At 43.2% G+C, this 19072-nt stretch overlaps 1 protein-coding gene across 3 annotated transcripts in view; it reads left to right on the forward strand.

Moving 5' to 3' along the window:
• The first annotated feature begins 3280 nt into the window (after positions 1-3280).
• The window catches only part of LOC115108123 (protein FAM163A-like), a 37266-nt gene continuing 21474 nt past the window's right edge, over positions 3281-19072 (forward strand). Inside the window, exon 1 of one of the 3 annotated variants that reach the window (XM_065008955.1) lies at positions 3281-3550. The gene's annotated coding sequence lies outside the window, so the exon portion shown is untranslated. Of the gene's footprint in view, positions 3551-12436; positions 12725-19072 lie in introns of those variants that run through there. The other 2 variants (XM_029632114.2, XM_029632111.2) reach the window with 2 other exon arrangements.

Here is a 19072-nt window from a genome sequence, read left to right on the forward strand (position 1 = left end):
GAGCGCTAATGATGCTAGAAAAATGCAATGAAATTAGCCTGTGCCATCGACGCAAGCAGAGCATATTGATTTCGATCCTGCATCCCCACTAGCGGATGGCCCTGCACTGAGAAACTGACACCGATTCAATTAGACCTGTTACCATAGCTATTTGACCCAATTGTGTTTCCTAATTGCATTAGGCTTGATATTGATACAGTGTTACAGTGCAGTGCTTTCGATTGAGCTGTGAACAAAAGACCCGAACAGGCCATGAAGTACAACGAGCACGCTGAGCTTCACACAGAATGTACCATCGTTCAGCAGCAGTGTTACTTCTATGTCTAGCTGTTATATGAATTTTGGGACAGATCTTAACTTGAGATGCTTAAGCAAAGCATGCATACCTCTGACTTTCACGGGAAATCGTGCATTGAAATATAATTAGCATAATGCAAACATACCCATCAAAATGTTTACGATAGAGATATGTTTTTTTACATGTTTTGTCAGACCATGAGACATACCAAAAAACATCTGTAGCGTCCAAACAGTTTTTGACTGTTTTCCATGTATTAAACTGTTATTCAATGTGTTTCTATGGGGTAATAGCAGTAAAGCCAAATTCATCAAATAATTGTTTATATATATATATATATATATATATATATATATATTATATTATATTGCTAAATGATATATAGCTAAATGATATATACTGTAGCTAAATGATCCTTGGTATGACCATCTTAAAACAATTGCATATGTTTTCGCTAACACAATGAGGAATGTGTGCACAGTCGATCGCTCCTTCCTCGATATCTAAAATAATCAGAAAGCTTGTTTTGTGGAATTTTGTTTTGTAGAATCTTTCTTTTACCTTTTGGTCTACTGTGTTCCCTCTTTCCATTGTCGGGTTCAAACTGGTTGCAAAATGCTTATTAAATGTGACCCAGGTGCTGTCCAACCAAATATGGCCACACATTGGGGTAAAATGACACACAAATGACAGAAAACCTTTTGAAATAGAGGAAGTACCGTGGACAGCAACCTGTCGCATAGACCATACCTTGTTGTTTACAATTTCAAAAACTTTTCTCCTGTTTGTGCCAAATGATGTAGACCCAAAGTACTCATCATAAGCGTGAAGAGGTGGTCAGGATGTAAAAAGGAAGAGTGAAGGACAGGAGAAAGCTGCCTCTCCCCCCCCCCTCCACTGTGCTCTCACTGGCTCCCCTGCCCTCAGGCCAAGGCTTGCCTTCACCCATCACCTCCCTGAGCGTCCATCACGTCTGACAGAACTACTAACTCCCCAACCATGACCCACTGATTCATCCCTTTACTCACTCGTTCCCCTCTTTTATTTATGCTCTCTCCGGTCTTCCTGCACTCTGAGGCGCATCACTTCCAATAATGCATTACAGCGGGCCTACACCGTGGCGAGGTGTACTCAGCGAGAGGGTGAATCATCCTGGAATAATTACGGGAAAACAATAAATAAAACAACAGGTGGTGGAGCGCCAAAACTCTCGTCCGCATCAAGCCGTGAGTGAGCCAAGTTGACGACTTGTTTCCACTATGACTAAACTACTCTCTGCCTCATCAGGAACCACCACCCGCTCACTCCTCTGCACCGCTGCATCTAAAAATGTTCCCCCTGTCAAAACGATCACTGTCAGAGGACACGGGGGAAATGATCCAAACGGCATGTCTTCTTCTACCGAGGTGCTGCCCCTGCCACGACCTCTTCCGTCCTCCATTTTGGAATCAACGGCGAGGCATTGGAATCCATTAGCCTCTTAAAACGGTTCTTTCATGTACATTTATCCAGAGCGACTTACAGTAGAGAGTGCATACATTTTCTTTGACTTTTTCGTACTGGTCCCCTGTGGGAATCGAACCCACAATCCTGGCATGGCAAGCGCCATGCTCTACCAACTGAGTGTTAATGAGCCCTGCTCCAGCGGTCCCGGAGGAGGCCTGGTCATTTAGAAGGCCTTAGCAGGTATAACGTAGGCTGCCTTCAGGATTATGCCTCATTGCAGCTCAAAGGGGAGCGGAATACATAGAAACAAGATTAGCCCTTGAAACGTGCAGCAATATGCTCAGACTAGCATCATGTTATGATGCTGTATAGCCAGTGCTTGACGGTCCATTAAACTAGTTCCCCCGAAATTAACAAATTACATTATTCTATAGAGAACTCACTGTTAAGGGTTTATTCACATTTCCCATGACTTCTCAACGACTTTTAACTAAATTCTCATGACTCTTATTATAGCCTACATGGAAAAAGTAAGCATTAGAGACACTGAAAAGCTGTTGTGTCTGATCCCATGTAGGCCTACCATCTCCTGCTGTTGTGCCCTTGATCAAGGCACTTAACCTCCCACAAAGTAGAACTGCACTGTTGGTCACATGTGGTCAACCCTCCACCTGGAGAGATCCTGGGTGTGAAGGCTTGGCTTTTGATCCAACCCTGAAACAGGCAAATCTGCTAATCACAGTCCTGTTGAACAGCTGATGTTTAGCGTACATTGTGGTTAGACCAGGGCTGGAACAAAAGCCTGCACACCCAGTAGCTATCCTGGAGGATGGTTGCCACCCTTGATGTGAAATATTGTAACATTACAACCAAATACTTTTGTCTTTATAAAATGATTTCCTCAATCAATGAATCAGAGATCAAATGGATTATAGGTAGGCTACTTCAAAGCAAGGTATCTAACTAGATTATTATTATTATTTTAAATATAAGGCTCAAATATGAATGTTTCAGGGGAGGTCTATGCACAGCAAGTTATTTGTCAATTAGGCGATCCTTAGAATATTTGTAATTGCGACAACGTTTAAAATGGCTACTGTTTAATAGAGGGGAATCCCAGTTTTCCAACGGTGCGGATTTATTTAGGCTATCTACAGTACCCGTGGAAAGGCGACAGCGACATTAATGCTTAGTTGGCTATCGTTAACTAGCGAGATAACAAGCTACACGTTATGTTTTGAATTGACTATCTAGTTAGTCTTTTGTCTGACATTCGTTTATACCTGCAGCTGAAATATCGCTCTCGCTACTCCAGCAACAGCGCACACAGACACGCATTGAAGGCTATTACGATAATAGCTGATATGTAGGTTTTTAAGTGATTGATATTATTTTAAAGTGTGCCTTCATGAATTGTATTAACAATGACCTTTTCATGACCTTACAAACCCTCATTTGACAATGTGGAACAGCGCATCATGCGCATTCCGGCTGGTGCATTTTCAATCTACGCAATCTCGAACAGCCAGCCATTGTCACTCACAGATTTGCGGCAAATGAATTTGAACAAAACGAGAATCAGGAAATTAATTCCCACACTCAATTGCTAATCAATGTCAATCCCGCCTTCATTCCACTTTGAACAACCTTTTTTGTCTTGCTGTGTGAATCTGGGGTTGCTATAGGCTACTTTGTTTTATGGAGAAACTGGTATGCAATTCCCACAAAATTAGAAATGCCTGTAAAGCGCGTGCCTTAATCCAGCACCGTGTATAGCAGTGCGGGGACCAACACCGGCCACAGATGGTGAGCTAACACCAATTTTATTCAGTTCTTAAGTGTTAACTTTAATGGAAGTGGTCCTCAAGGACAAATATTTGACTATTTGAACGAACATTATTATTCGATTATCTATGTGACATTGCTACATAGCCTACACGAATAGACCATTACTTTCCAAATGTTAATAAAACAACAGTTTTATAACAGTTTTTATGAGTGCGCACCACACAAAAGACGCACGGATAGCCTACATATCCGTTTAACATTTATAGCTTGTTATTGTCAGTCAATCACAACGGCGCTACAGTCAGAGGCTCCATGTGAGGTGGGACATTTCAAATGAATGCGAAATGGAATTAAAATTACGGAAGGAAGTTGGCTAAATGAGAAGGAGTAGGCTACAATGATCAACAAACATGTGTGCTGTAGTTTAATATGAATGGAGTTGTTGGTGACATGGACGGGGAGCGCAGCAAAATGGCCTCATTTAGCCTTGCTACTTTAGCTAGCTAGCTGGCTACTGTAGCTAGCTAGCTTCTTTACAACGATTTGAGACAGTGAAGACAGGCACTGCCAGGTGGTATGATGATAACCTATGGCAGCAACACGTTTGTCTAATTAGCTCGAGTCGCTTTGACTACTTTCTCACTCAATTCAATCCAAAGGGCATTATTGGCATGGCATTATTGGCAAACATATGTTTACATTGCCAAAGCAAGTGAAGTAGATAATAAACACAATTGAAATAAACAAATCAGAAATTAACAGTAAACATTACACTCACAAAACGTTATAATGTATAGAGACATTTCAAATGTCATATTATGGCTATGTACTGTATTGTAACAATGTGCAAATAGTTAAATTATGAAAGGAAAATTTAAAAAACATATGGGTTGTATTAACAACTGTGTTTGTTCTTCACTGGTTGCCATTTTCTTGTGGCAACAGGTCACAAATCTTGCTGCCTTGATGGCACACTGTGGTATTTCACCTAATAGGAGGGGGAGTTTATAAAAAATGTAATTTGTTTTCGAATTCTTTGTGGGTCTGTGTAATCTGAGGGAAATATTTTTCTCTAATATGGTCATACATTTGGCAGGAGTTTAGGAAGTGCAGCTCCATTTCCACCTCATTTTGTGGGCAGTGTGCACATATGCAGACATGGCTCTCAAGAGAAGACAGACTATGGCGGCCTCTCTCATTTTTACATTTACATTTAAGTCATTTAGCAGACGCTCTTATCCAGAGCGACTTACAAATTGGTGCATTCACCTTATGACATCCAGTGGAACAGTAGTGCATCTAAATCTTTTAAGGGGGGTGAGAGGGATTACTTTATCCTATCCTAGGTATTCCTTAAAGAGGTGGGGTTTCAGGTGTCTCCGGAAGGTGGTGATTGACTCCGCTGTCCTGGCGTCGTGAGGGAGTTTGTTCCACCATTGGGGGGCCAGAGCAGCGAACAGTTTTGACTGGGCTGAGCGGGAACTGTACTTCCTCAGTGGTAGGGAGGCGAGCAGGCCAGAGGTGGATGAACGCAGTGCCCTTGTTTGGGTGTAGGGCCTGATCAGAGCCTGGAGGTACTGAGGTGCCGTTCCCCTCACAGCTCCGTAGGCAAGCACCATGGTCTTGTAGCGGATGCGAGCTTCAACTGGAAGCCAGTGGAGAGAGCGGAGGAGCGGGGTGACGTGAGAGAACTTGGGAAGGTTGAACACCAGACGGGCTGCGGCGTTCTGGATGAGTTGTAGGGGTTTAATGGCACAGGCAGGGAGCCCAGCCAACAGCGAGTTGCAGTAATCCAGACGGGAGATGACAAGTGCCTGGATTAGGACCTGCGCCGCTTCCTGTGTGAGGCAGGGTCGTACTCTGCGGATGTTGTAGAGCATGAACCTACAGGAACGGGCCACCGCCTTGATGTTAGTTGAGAACGACAGGGTGTTGTCCAGGATCACGCCAAGGTTCTTAGCGCTCTGGGAGGAGGACACAATGGAGTTGTCAACCGTGATGGCGAGATCATGGAACGGGCAGTCCTTCCCCGGGAGGAAGAGCAGCTCCGTCTTGCCGAGGTTCAGCTTGAGGTGGTGATCCGTCATCCACACTGATATGTCTGCCAGACATGCAGAGATGCGATTCGCCACCTGGTCATCAGAAGGGGGAAAGGAGAAGATTAATTGTGTGTCGTCTGCATAGCAATGATAGGAGAGAAAACTCCACTCTCAATAGCAAGGCTATGCTCACTGAGTCTGTACATATGATTTTTCTTAATTTTGGGTCAGTCCCAGTGGTCAGGTATTATGCCACTGTGTACTCTCTGTTTAGAGCCAGATAGCATTCCAATTTATTCTGTTTTTTGGTTGATTATTTCCAGTGTGTCAAATAGTTATCTTTTTGCTTTCTCATAATTTCGTTGGGTCTAAATGGGTTTCTGTCCTGGGACTCTGAGGGGTCTGTTTTGTGTTTGTGAACAGAGCCCCAGAACCAGCTGGCTGAGGACACTCTAGTATCCTCTCTCTGTAGGTGAGGGCTTTGTGGTGGAATGTGTGGGCATGGTTGTAGAATTTAACATCTCTTTGCTGGATTCTGGATTTTGATATCTAACAGTCCTAATTCTGCTCTGCATTCATTGTTTGAGGTTTTGCGTTGTACGCAAAGTATATTTTAACAGAGTTCTGCATGCAGTGTCTGGTGGAATTATTGTAATCAAAAGGAGAGACTTTTAGATTTCTTCAAAACAATCAAACTTTATTATTTAACTACTGCAGTAATTGGAGATTGTCGGTAATCACCCCTGGAGATGATCACTGAGAACTCAACCAGCTGGTTTACTGCAGTAATGGAGCTGGTTGTTAATCACCGCTGGAGGTGATCACAGAACTTAACCAGCTGGTTTGAAGCACAGTATTTTATAGCAAAGTGCATCCTCCTTCAGTCTACATAACACACAACAGATGTATGGAATGGGTCACAAGGAGCCATGTCTCCCTGGTACCATTTAGAACAGAAACATTAACTCATGCTCTGCATCGTAAATCTCCTGTCAGCGTTATCTCCCAGAGGCCCACTTTCAGTTCACACAGACACAAGAGAGTTATACGAACCCTCTATTCCATCGCATAAAACAACCATTTGATGCAATAAAAGTATTATAAAATAAGCTTGTCATTTCCACTCTATGTCTCAATTGGGTGTTTGCCTCATTTTGTGAGTTCTTGGTTGGGGAGTGGATCCCAGACCTCACAACCTTAGAGGGCAATGGGTTCGATAACTGATTGAAGTATTTTTAGCCAGACCCTAATTGGGATGTTGAGTTTTATGTTCCTTTTGATTGCAAAGAAGGCCCTTATTGCCCCCCCCCCCACACACACACACACCTGCTGAAACAAGCAGAACGCAGCGCACCAGCTCTCTCCTGAGTCACGCTAGATATCCAAATATCCCCAAAAATATGTTATTCAAATAGTGAAATAATTTCAAATGTCCAACCCTATTCCCGGGTATAAAAATAAGTTAAACACTGCCTTATCATTTGCTTCACAGTCTGACGAGTCACAGGTCGATTAGAAATCTATATAGCATCTACCGAGGGTCTCTTTAGTGATTCAAATGTAATACTGCAGACCAAGAACAACGGCAGGCACCATCATCTGACCACGTTTGTCGCGTGTAATAATTTAAGTCACACAAAAAAAGGAATGAGGAAGATATCCGAGGTGAAGGGCGGATAGACGATCTAAAGTAGGCCTATGTGTTAAGTCCAAACCGTTGTATGATTTAGTCGCAAATGCCATCCCATCTCCCTAATCACATTGTTACCCCAAGAAACCTAGCTCAGTGCATATGGACCGATATGCAAACATACACACACGCGCACACACACAGTCATTAGCTGTGTTTGTGCTCCCCTGTACTCCCCCTTATATGCACTGCTGGGGTCTTCTGCTGCCGTTGCATCCGTCTCTGCTGCTGAATTCTAATGGCTTCAATCCAACTCCGCCAGCACCAATAATAAACTCCACATTCAAGAGGGGCTCTGAGCACCGGGTTATTTGAGCATTTATGTGTGTGTTTGCGTTTGAGAGGCACAGCTGGCTGCAGAGCAAAATGTGAAAATGAGGAGCATTCTTATTTTGATTCTGCTTTGAAAGTATTATCTCCAATAAATTTACATTTGAGGAATGAATTAATTGGAAGCAAAGTGAGCTTTTCATTTCCATAATGTCTCTCGAACCCCCCCCGGACATATTTGGTTTCGCATACCGACTAACAACGCTGGCAACTGCACCGCCCGCAACCGCAGGGCTCTCCAGAGGATGATGCGGTCAGCCCAACGCTTCACCGGGGGCAAACTATCTGCCCTCCAGGACACCTACAGCACCCGATGTCACAGGAAGGCCAAAAAGATCATCAAGGACAATAACCACCCGAGCCACTGCTTGTTCACCCTGCTTTCATCCAGAAGGCGAGGTCAGTACAGGTGCATTCAAAGCTGGGACTGAGAGACTGAAAAACAGCTTCTATCTCAAGGCAGTCAGACTGTTAAATGCTGTTAAATGACCATCACTAGCACATTAGAGGCTGCTGCCCTATATACATAGACTTGGAGTCAGTGGCCACCTTAATAATGTTTACATATTTTGTATTACTCATCTCATATGTATATATTGTATTCTATACTATTCTAATGTATCTATGCAGTCTATGCTGCTCTGACATTGCTCGTCCAATATAAATATATGATTAATTCCATTCCTTTACTTGATTTGTGTGTATTGTTAGATATTACTGTTTAATATTACTGCACTATTGGAGCTAGAAACACAAGCATTTTGCTACACCCGCAATAACATCTGCTAAACACGTGTATGTGACAAAAAAAAAGATTTGATTTGGTTAACCATTGCATGAGGGTTGATCATCCAAGTTCTATAGACATTATAGTGTTAGCAATAGTATTTTCTTCACACTGGTAACAAGCATTTAGTCTCTTTTCACTAGTAACTTAAACGCTCTAGCAACCTCATCAAAGAGGAAAAAACCCTGTACATGAGTGCTGGGATGGGTAACCCCACACATATAACGTAGCTGAATAAGTGGCCAATGAAGACTTGGGGGTTTATGTAACGTGGTCAGGGGTGGGGTTGGGGGAAGAGGGCGGCGTGCCGATGGAGGGGTTTGGCCACAGCGATGGGGTGTAGTTGGCCACAAATAGATGTGTATTGTTCTTGGGTCCGTACCCAAAAACATTCTCGAGAATGGGTTTTTAACCACCAGGTTCGAGATGGCAATCCACTCCTAATTCGATCAGACGTGCACTGGATACCAGTGTGCCGCCACAATCTGCAGTACTCAAACACAGCTCTCGTCTGCTGCTCTTTTGGCGTTGAGGCGGAGTTAATGTGTGATGGCACTAGTGAGATGACAGTTCCATTACAGGTTATTTACGAGGGCCACATGTAATAGATATGCAGATGCACAGCGCAACTCTGTCAGCAGTTGCACAATCATCTTGTAGATGGGGAGTGTGCCAAGGGTCAGGGTCTTCAAGCTGCCACCCTGAATGTAGTAGCGTGGACCCGAAGGAAAATGTGCCCCGCTGGCGGTTGAATTAAAAGTTATCCTGTTTTACTCTTTGGTACATAATTATTAAAGACTGTTATTTATTCCCATTTCATAGAAAGAAGGCTTTTTTTAATCCCCCCCAAAAGTTGGTTATACTGGCAATGAATGTTCCCTGTAATGAGATCCGTGTACTCTTCTCTATCTATTGCTGGCAATGTGTACTGGAGCTGCAGTGCTAGTGAGTGAGGACTCAGGCTAGTGAGTGTTGTTTAGCAGGCGAAGTGCGTAGTGGAGACAAGTGGTTACATCCCAAATGGCACCCTATTCCCTATTTAGTGCCCTTCTTTTGACCAGGTCCCTCTGTTCAAAAGAAGTGTACCAAATAGGGAATCGAGTGGCGTTTGGGACGCATGCAGCAGGTCACATGATGGATACGCTTACAGAGAGCCGGTACAATGCTGAGTCATGATCAATCATCTCCCACACACCTCCGCTGTCCCCGGGGACATGTGTTCCTCTAATACTGTCTGCATGTTGAATATACACCAACTTTCATCTCCATGTGCAGTCGGTGAGTGAGGGAGATTCTGAATAATAATGATCAACATCATTCTTATTGCCAGTTATACCCCAACAATCCCTCATCAAATATCCCTCAGGAGGATAGGTCTGTAATTTGTATTGGAGATGTCGTGCCAATTTGTTGCAAAGATGAACTCCCTCTTTCTTTCCGTCTCTCTGGCCACCTCTCTCTCTCTGATCTAATCTTTCACACTCCCTCTTTCACACACACCAAAACATGAAGATATTTCTCAGCTGGCCAGGCCTTACAAAGCGACACCCTTTCACCCAATGAATAGCAGCTGTTCAGTTCTCCACTCTATGAACTGTATAACACAGTGATTGATGTAAGACTGAGGGAAGCATTATGCCCCTCCCTTTGACTGAGAAAGCACAGTTGGGGGGGGCAGATAAGCAGCACCTAAGACCCAGCAGCCCAGGAAATGATATTAGCTCCGATCTGACCGCCACAGACCTCGCATTCACCAGGAAGCTGCTGGTCACCATGGATACGGTCCGGCTCCTCGCCCCAGGTTGTCATTGGTCTCCTCGATGCAGACTTGGTTGTTGGCTATGAATGAGGAACAAACAACTGCGATGGCCTGTTAACATTTGCCATAATTATCCCCCAATTTAAAAGGCCAAAAGCAAGAGAAGATAAAAAATGTATTCTCTTAGTTGTTAGTAGTAGATGTTAGTTGGTTTATTATATGATTAACGTACCAACACAAGGTTCACACTGGTTCCTCAAACATCCATTAGGCAATTGTATTAGGGTCACATGGAGATCAATGCTATAAGAGTTGTCCTGCAGTGAATGACAATTTTACATTCCTGTTTTTATCCCTCCATTTCATCGAATCACCAATTGCTGTTAATGGGGAGAGTCTGGATAGAACTTACACTAACTGCTTGCTTGTGTGTAGTCATTAGTGTAATGGGTGCCTGTATGGAAGGTTGATTGAAACAAAATGCTTAGCCTTTACGCTTGGGCCTTATTATTGTCAATGGGCAAAATCACCACCATTAATAACCATTAGACAGACGAGCTGATGCCGAGTCTCTGCTGTGTCCCAAATGGCACCCTATTTAGTGCACTGCTTTTGACCCGTAGCGCTCTGGTCAAAAGTAGTGAGCTATGAAACAGGGTGCAATTTGGGACGCCTACTCTGTGTTCCTGTAAGGTCACAGCTTTCAGAACGTCTGGGTGGAATGGACTGACCCAGCACTTTAAACACAGATCTCGTTTCACACTTGGTCCTAGCATCTCTACTGATCATTACACTCTGTCCAAAAAGCACCCAAACTTCTCGGTCACATGCTTCAACAATGCCCTCCACACTACGTCCCTTCCCATGGTATTTCTATCGAAATGCTGGAATCTATACTTCTCATGTGTCACCTTTTCTTCCCTCAACTCCAGTATGGTGGCACACTTTAAATACTATGAAAAGGTATTCACATTTTTTTTAAGCAATTGGAAATCTGTATAGTATATCTGTTCACACTGTTTTGAGAGGCCCCCACAAATGGTCTATAGCGTTTCTAACTATTAACTGCAAATCTGATTTTAACATCTATAAGTGGACTCTCCAAATAAAGTGTCACCCTAGATCTACCTCTTTCGATATCGGCCACATGCACTGTAGATTTTGTGGCCTATTATGGTTTAGCTCAGGGGAATGTAGCCTGTAAGTGGCAACCTCCAGCATGGATCCATTCCAAACCTCATCAGGACTTCTGTGCACATCTGCCATCTTCAGGGCTGTGTTTAGTGAACTATGAAATTATTATAATGGGGAATAGAAGGGACATTGGACTGGAAATCGGATGTCATCAGAGAGTGTGTAGGGGAGTTTAACTCTTGATTGGACATGGTTGACCATTAGGGTTTCCCATCAACTCAATCTAAAGGTAGTTGGGCACTGGTGCATATGCATCATTTGCCTATCAATTGGTCGTGTATCGTGCAATTATCGCTGGTAAGTCCTATATCTACTCTATGGCTGCATGTTGCTTACACTGAAAGTGAAATGCTGTCCACGGCATCATTCATTGGTGGGCTCTTCAGGACCTTGGACAGCTGCCCCCACAGTCTCTTAATCACACCACCATCTCCGGTTTCAAATAAAGAGGAGGGTTGATATCTCTGTCAATGTTTGCTGTGCCTCTATTTTTGATTGAGTAGCCTGGATTAGCCTAATTCGTGCAGGTGATTGATGGCAAATCAATCATGGGAAGCCTCTTTTTGTAATTAACATTACTGGCATCTCTTTAATTTATAGCTGAAAAGTACTGCATTCCCGAAATTAATTGCAATTATCTCGCAAAGCATAACTGCATATTTTGTCTCCGATGGGCATGGCACCAATACTAGCATTTATGTGGTAGCAACATTTTGAAACAACTGTGACCAGGTACATAATTTAAACAAAACCCTATGGCTACTAGTGCAGCGACTCAAATTTGCCCCTTCAATTCGTGACGATTCTTATTTTACTTGCACCTAGGTGTCTACTTTAAGTGGCATTGCACATTCAATCTCTCTCTCCCCAACCTAACCATTCACTCATCCACACCTCAGTCATTTGATTTGGATTCCCACCTACTGGATTACTGAGGGGTTTTTTTTGCGCAGAGAAGACAAGGTTCTCATGCATGACAAAAGGGGTGCAATATTGTAAGTTCCATCCTTCTTTCCAAACAATAATTTGATGCGCATTCATTATTTTGTTTTTCACTACAAGACTGAGCGGGTGCATTTCTGCCTGATCCTTCGCGAGTGGGCTACATAACCGTGACGATACCTCACCGGATGATAGTGGCTATTATTGTACTCTGACCTCTATTGAAATGACTATCCAGCACCAAGACTGTTGCGTCCTTCCAGAGGCACCGCGCGGGCAGGCTACTCATTGGATGAACGTCCGCCGCAATCCGTAGCCTATTCCAGTGCCCTTTCCTTCTTATCTTCTCGGAAATGCAATAACAGTTGGGGTGGCTTTTATAGTGGTAAAACTCAAGAGGAATACTGCAAGTTGAGGAAACGAACAATGTGACACGTACAGTGCCCGACAAGTAAGTATAGCCCGTTTTGTGATGTGGGACTCAATTATCGGACGACGCGGAACGACACAACCTCGTTCAATTATTCTATCCGTTCAGGAAAACCTGAACAACACTCCTACTTGGTCAAATAAATCCAGACGTTCGATTCAGGTAGGACAGCATTGTTTATGGACGTGTCTGGGATTGCTTTTGTTTATTGACTTGACAGGTCTTTAGAATATATAGAGATTATGAAAATGATTCATGCGGCGATGGGGAGAAAATTTAACTTCAATGTGTGCCACAGGGCTGGATCAAATATTAGGTTATAATGTGGTTCTCTTGAGTCTATTCCTGCAGCTATTTGAACGTGAAATGTGCCTGTCATGGGTATCAGTAGTGGTTAATGGAGCCCGGGGCGCATAAAATCAACTGATTGTAGAATATATATGACAAGAAACTGAACCCATCACACAGGCAGCACAAATCTGATATTTTTTTCAGTAATATTTCTATATATTTTTTTACCAATCAGGTCTACTCTGAAAAAGATCTGATGTGAAAAGATCTGACGGGATTGGTCGAGAGACCAATTAGTGGGGAAAGATCAGAATTGGGGTGCCAGTGTAAACCGCCCATGCAGTGCTTGACTTGGACAGAAATAGGAGCTAGTATTAATTTTGGGTGCCAGTACTGTTTATATTGAGGTGCAGGAGCTCCACAGTACTTTTGAGCTAATATTCTAGAAGTGTTACAGGACCTCAAGCAGTAGAAAATGGGAGGTGCTGGTACTCCGCTCAGGTGAGCTCCTGCCCAAGTCAAACACTGATCCTATGTGTAGGCTACCATTTCCCTTTTCACCTCACACTCCACTTAACTATTTCTGTGGACCATCGTATGATGGGATAGCGTAACAGCACTGACCCTGTATTCTCTCACCCCTAAAATGAAAAACATGTGTGTATTTTGGGGACAAATTGCTGCTTCCATGACTGTTATACTGAAGAGGAAATCTGTTATGCGCACACACACACACACACACACACACACAGAGCCAAATGAATTGGTAATGGTCCAGGTCCGGATGTTGAGCCCACTGACCCATGGGAGGGGAAAAAGACAACTCGATAAGAACACGATTGATAAGGTCTCTGACTATCTTGCCATCTCTCCCTGATTCTTTCACCTCCAGCAGAGGCAATGCTGCAATAGACTGATTTCCCATGGGACTCTGCCTTGTTGTCCATACTTGGCTGACAGGATATGAGACCAAGAGACCATATCCACAACAGAGAGAGGATATGCCACGTGATACTGGTCTTACAGTGCAAGCCCAGAGGCTTCTGTTGATGGAGCTGAGAGCCCATGTCTTGAGTGAGGGTTCATTTACCTGTCTTATACGGCACACTGCGTCGCTGAGCGTTTTCCGCTACGTTACCAATCAGTGTTTAAAGTTCAAGCAAGAACTTGATGCCGCAGTATTTATCCATGTAGAAACTCTGAAATTAGAAAGGTAGTGAGGCGACCAGCAATCAGATCTTAATAACGATCATGTTTGAACACTGAGATTTAAGGTAACATTCTACTCCTCATATGAGGATGAATCACTGCCACTACTCTCCAAATGTGTGACATAAGCTGTCTTTGTTCTAAAAGCGCAATGTCGCTCATATCAAGAAATATGTCTTGCATTTTAAGTTTTGAGATCTCGTTGATGATTAAAAACACATACAGCACTTCAAGTGAAAAGGCAGGCGAGTTAAAATGTCTCATTCACTAGAGGAGGGCACGCTTGACACCTCGGGAGAGGGCTTCTTCATTGACCACTCAAGCGTCTAGCTAGCTGAACTAACATGCACACTGATGTGCACCACCTTTTATCAGACTCAGAAACCAAAGAGTGGAAAATAATTTATTAGTTGCTGCTTTCAGTTGTCAATTTAATGCTACATAAAAAATAAAAAAACTTGATGTTATCCCCTTCTGGTTTGGTATCGGCTCTCTCCCATACTTGGCATTGAAAATATATCACCCTCTCACCTTGCATTTTGGTCACGTTTCCAAGCCACCTCCTGACGGCGCCATAGATGTATTCTCTCTGAGAACATGAAGAGATGAGTGCTTTTTTCAGGGAAATGGAGGAGGGGAGCATTTCAGCTCGAATACTTGGTTACAACTACCCTGTGATGGAAAAATATTGTTGCAGAAATTATATTTAAATGATTGAAAAGCCAAGTTTTTAACATTTGCAGGATCCAGGTGTTTCCAAGTGCAAAGTTAGTCAAAAGATTCATGTGATTATCTAACAGAGGAGAGAAAGAGAAATCTGGAGAGCTGAGTGGGAGCATTCGACACCCAAAGACCATGATGAAACCATGTTTCTCCACCAGTTCTAATGTAATTGGACAAAAAGTGACAATTATAACAAGGTTATAGCTGGAGGTCTGCTTGAAGGCAGAGGCGAATGGAAAGAGGACGACTGCAAATCAGTTCTGCTCTGTCTATTCAAACACTGCTACGGCATGCAAAGTGCACCAAAGGTTTGGCCCATCTCTATAAGATATAAAACCATATAGAATATTTAACGATCAATCATAGCTAGCTGTTGCAGTTCTGCATTCGGGGTGAGGAGGTAGATTTTACCCAAGGGAAAGCACTTTTGTGGGGTTTTCTGTTGGCACAGCAGCTTTTTCGGGTTGGTGAACGTACCGTGCTGCTCAGCCGAGTGCTTGGGGCGATGCGCAGTGTGAGTGGAGCAGCAGAGCATTGAAACACTGCCAAGGCGAATGAAGCCTGTGAGGCCAGAGTTGGAGGCAACCTGGAGGCAGATCCCTGGCACAGCACCTCACTGGAACCTGCATGGCTCTTGGAACAGTGCTACTGTACTTGGGAGTTGCTCTTTTCTGCTAAAATAGCACTTTGCAGGGGGTTTATCTAGGGTGACGTGACTCATCAGCTACACTCCAGTTCTGTTGCTGTTTTTTACTTTGGAACATTGAAGCCCTTTTCAGAAACACCTCCTACGATCTAATGCAACGTTCGTTTGTCCTTAGCCGGTTTCAAACTTGCAACCCCCTGCTTTCCACATAGCTGATGTCTTGTGAGTGTTTGGGTGCAGAATAGCTGCCTATTTGTGCACCCATGGACTGTAGGTGCTGACTCCACATTCGCGGTAGTGGAGTAGAGGCGAGTTATCCACATGTAATCATATTTGATTTGAGAAAGAGTGAAGCGCTATATCAATGTAATCCACCAAACGATTCATTTGTATCAAATGCCCAGGCTGTTGGTAGGGTTGAAATGTTCTAACTTAGTCATTTTGGTTGCTACACTGTCCCCTTTTTCAGAACACTCCCTCTAGTTCATATACCTCCCCATTGTAACGCCTTCCCACTTCTGACACCAATCGGGGAGAGTGGGGTGAGTTGAGAAATGTTTTCCATTCCGCGTCACTCCATCAAGTGAAATATAGTAATCTGTCTAACATAGATATCAACATATATTTCAGGGTGTTGTGTATCCCTGGAAATAATCAGAATTCACGTCAACATTACAGTTTTGAAAACATAGCTTGTCCAAAAGAAGTGGTCTCTTGGCACAACCTTGTATGAGGTAAGTTGAGCTGGGGGCAGGGTAAGTTAAGCCACCTACACATGTACTGTACTGAAGGAAATATTCCCACTATCTTTTTAAACCATGTCTATCTTTATTTCCTAAACACAATTCAACACAATCACAATCGCTTTGTCTTTGAATAATTTGAAGCATATTGTAACACAGGCGTAACACACACTTTGTATTTAAAAAAAAACATTTTTAACATAGGCCCGGCCCTGTTGTTACACGACAATTTGCTCACTTTGCCATTGGCTCAACTTACCCCAGGGCAAACAGTTTGACTATATTAGCCCACACAACTACAAGGATGCACTTTCATGCTATGTTTAGGACCTCATATTGAAGCTTATAGAGACCAACTAATGTACAGTTGAAGTCGGAAGTTTACATACAAACTTAGGTTGGAGTCCTTAACTCGTTTTACATTTACATTTACATTTAAGTCATTTAGCAGACGCTCTTATCCAGAGCGACTTACAAATTGGTGCGTTCACCTTAAGACATCCAGTGGAACAGCCACTTTACAATAGTGCATCTAAATCTTTTAAGGGGGGTGGGGGGAGAAGGATTACTTTATCCTATCCTAGGTATTCCTGAAAGAGGTGGGGTTTCAGGTGTCTCCGGAAGGTGGTGATTGACTCCGCTGTCCTGGCAGTTTTTCAACCACTCCACAAATTTCTTGATAACAAACTATAGTTCTGGCAAGTCGGTTAGGACATCTACTGTGTGCATGACACAAGTCATTTTTCCAACAATTGTTTACAGACAGATTATTTAATTTATAATTCGCTGTATCACAATTCCAGTGGGTCAGAAGTTTACATACACTAAGTTGACTGTGCCTTTAAACAGCTTGGAAAATTCCAGAAAATGATGTCATGGCTTTAGAAGCTTCTGATCGGCAAGTCTGGTTCATCCTTGGGAGCAATTTCAAAATGCCTAAAGGTACCATATTCATCTGTACAAACAATAGTACGCATGTATAAACAACCTGGAGATCAACCTGGAGACGTGTTCTGTCTACTAGAGATTAATGTACTATGGTGCGAAAAGTGCAAATCATTCCCAGAACAACAGCAAAGGACCTTGTGAAGATGCTGGAGGAAACGGGTACAAAAGTATCTAAATCCACAGTAAAACGATTCCTATATCGACATAATCTGAAAGGCCGCTCAGCAAGGAAGAAGCCACTGCTCTAAAACCGCCATAAAAAAGCCAGACTACTGTTTGCAACTGCACATGGGGACAAAGATTGTACTTTTTGGAGAAATGTCCTCTGGTCTGAAGAAACAAAAATGTAACTGTTTGGCCATAATGACCATCGTTATGTTTGGAGGAAAACGGGGAGCCTTGCAAGCCGAAGAACATCATCCCAAACGTTGGATCTTACTTGCCTACCACTTTTCCATGTGGTTTCTTCTTTCACAGACTTCATGAAATGATGACCTCTTCCTAAATAGTTGGTCAAATTATACATGTTGTGTATGGTTTCAACTTGGCTCAACTTATCCCACTCTCCCCTATGCTGCAAAGCAAGGGGCTAGTTCTGGTCCCTAGATGGTACACGTGCAACCTTGGCATTGAAGGAGTTTTCTCACACATTAGTCATTCAATATTTTGAAGATGTGGGGCTGATTTAGCTAACTGCACACTTTTGTGTGGAGAAAATCTCGACTAGCCAGGATGTGTCCTATAAGCATTCCCATCTCATGGAACCTCATTGAGTTAAGCCCTCGAACCAGTCCTCTTCTTCGGGGCTCTTTGAGTAAACAAATGTGAATTAGGATGCTCTAAGGCATGTGCTGAATAAGGGCTGAGCACTGCTTCGCTGCTGTACTGCCTGTGCTAGGTCTGACATCTGAAGCTGTCTGCTCGGCTAGTCGGCTGTCCTTGGAGTGAGAGAGCGAGAGAGACAGGCAGATGAGACATGCAGAAGAAAGTCAAAGCCAGCAGGGCAGAACAACATTTAAACCTATTCTGGGATGGTTGCCGTCATGTTTATTTATTTATTTTATTTCACCTTTATTTAACCAGGTAAGCAAGTTGAGAACAAGTTCTCATTTACAATTGCGACCTGGCCAAGATAAAGCAAAGCAGTTCGACACATACAACGACACAGAGTTACACATGGAGTAAAACAAACATACAGTCAATAATACAGTAAAAAAACAAGTCTATATACAATGTGAGCAAATTAGGTGAGAAGGGAGGTAAAGGCAAAAAAGGCCATGGTGGCAAAGTAAATACAATATAGCAAGTAAAACACTGGAATGGTAGTTTTGCAATGGAAGAATGTGCAAAGTAGAAATAAAAATAATGGGGTGCAAAGGAGCAAAATAAATAAATTAATTAAATACAGTTGGGAAAGAGGTAGTTGTTTGGGCTAAATTATAGGTGGGCTATGTACAGGTGCAGTAATCTGTAAGATGCTCTGACAGTTGGTGCTTAAAGCTAGTGAGGGAGATAAGTGTTTCCAATTTAAGAGATTTTTGTAGTTCGTTCCAGTCATTGGCAGCAGAGAACTGGAAGGAGAGGCGGCCAAAGAAAGAATTGGTTTTGGGGGTGACTAGAGAGATATACCTGCTGGAGCGTGTGCTACAGGTGGGAGATGCTATGGTGACCAGCGAGCTGAGATAAGGGGGGACTTTACCTAGCAGGGTCTTGTAGATGACATGGAGCCAGTGGGTTTGGCGACGAGTATGAAGCGAGGGCCAGCCAACGAGAGCGTACAGGTCGCAATGGTGGGTAGTATATGGGGCT

This window comes from Oncorhynchus nerka, linkage group LG24 (genome assembly GCF_034236695.1).
Source record: "Oncorhynchus nerka isolate Pitt River linkage group LG24, Oner_Uvic_2.0, whole genome shotgun sequence".
In the NCBI taxonomy this organism is placed as follows: domain Eukaryota; kingdom Metazoa; phylum Chordata; class Actinopteri; order Salmoniformes; family Salmonidae; genus Oncorhynchus; species Oncorhynchus nerka.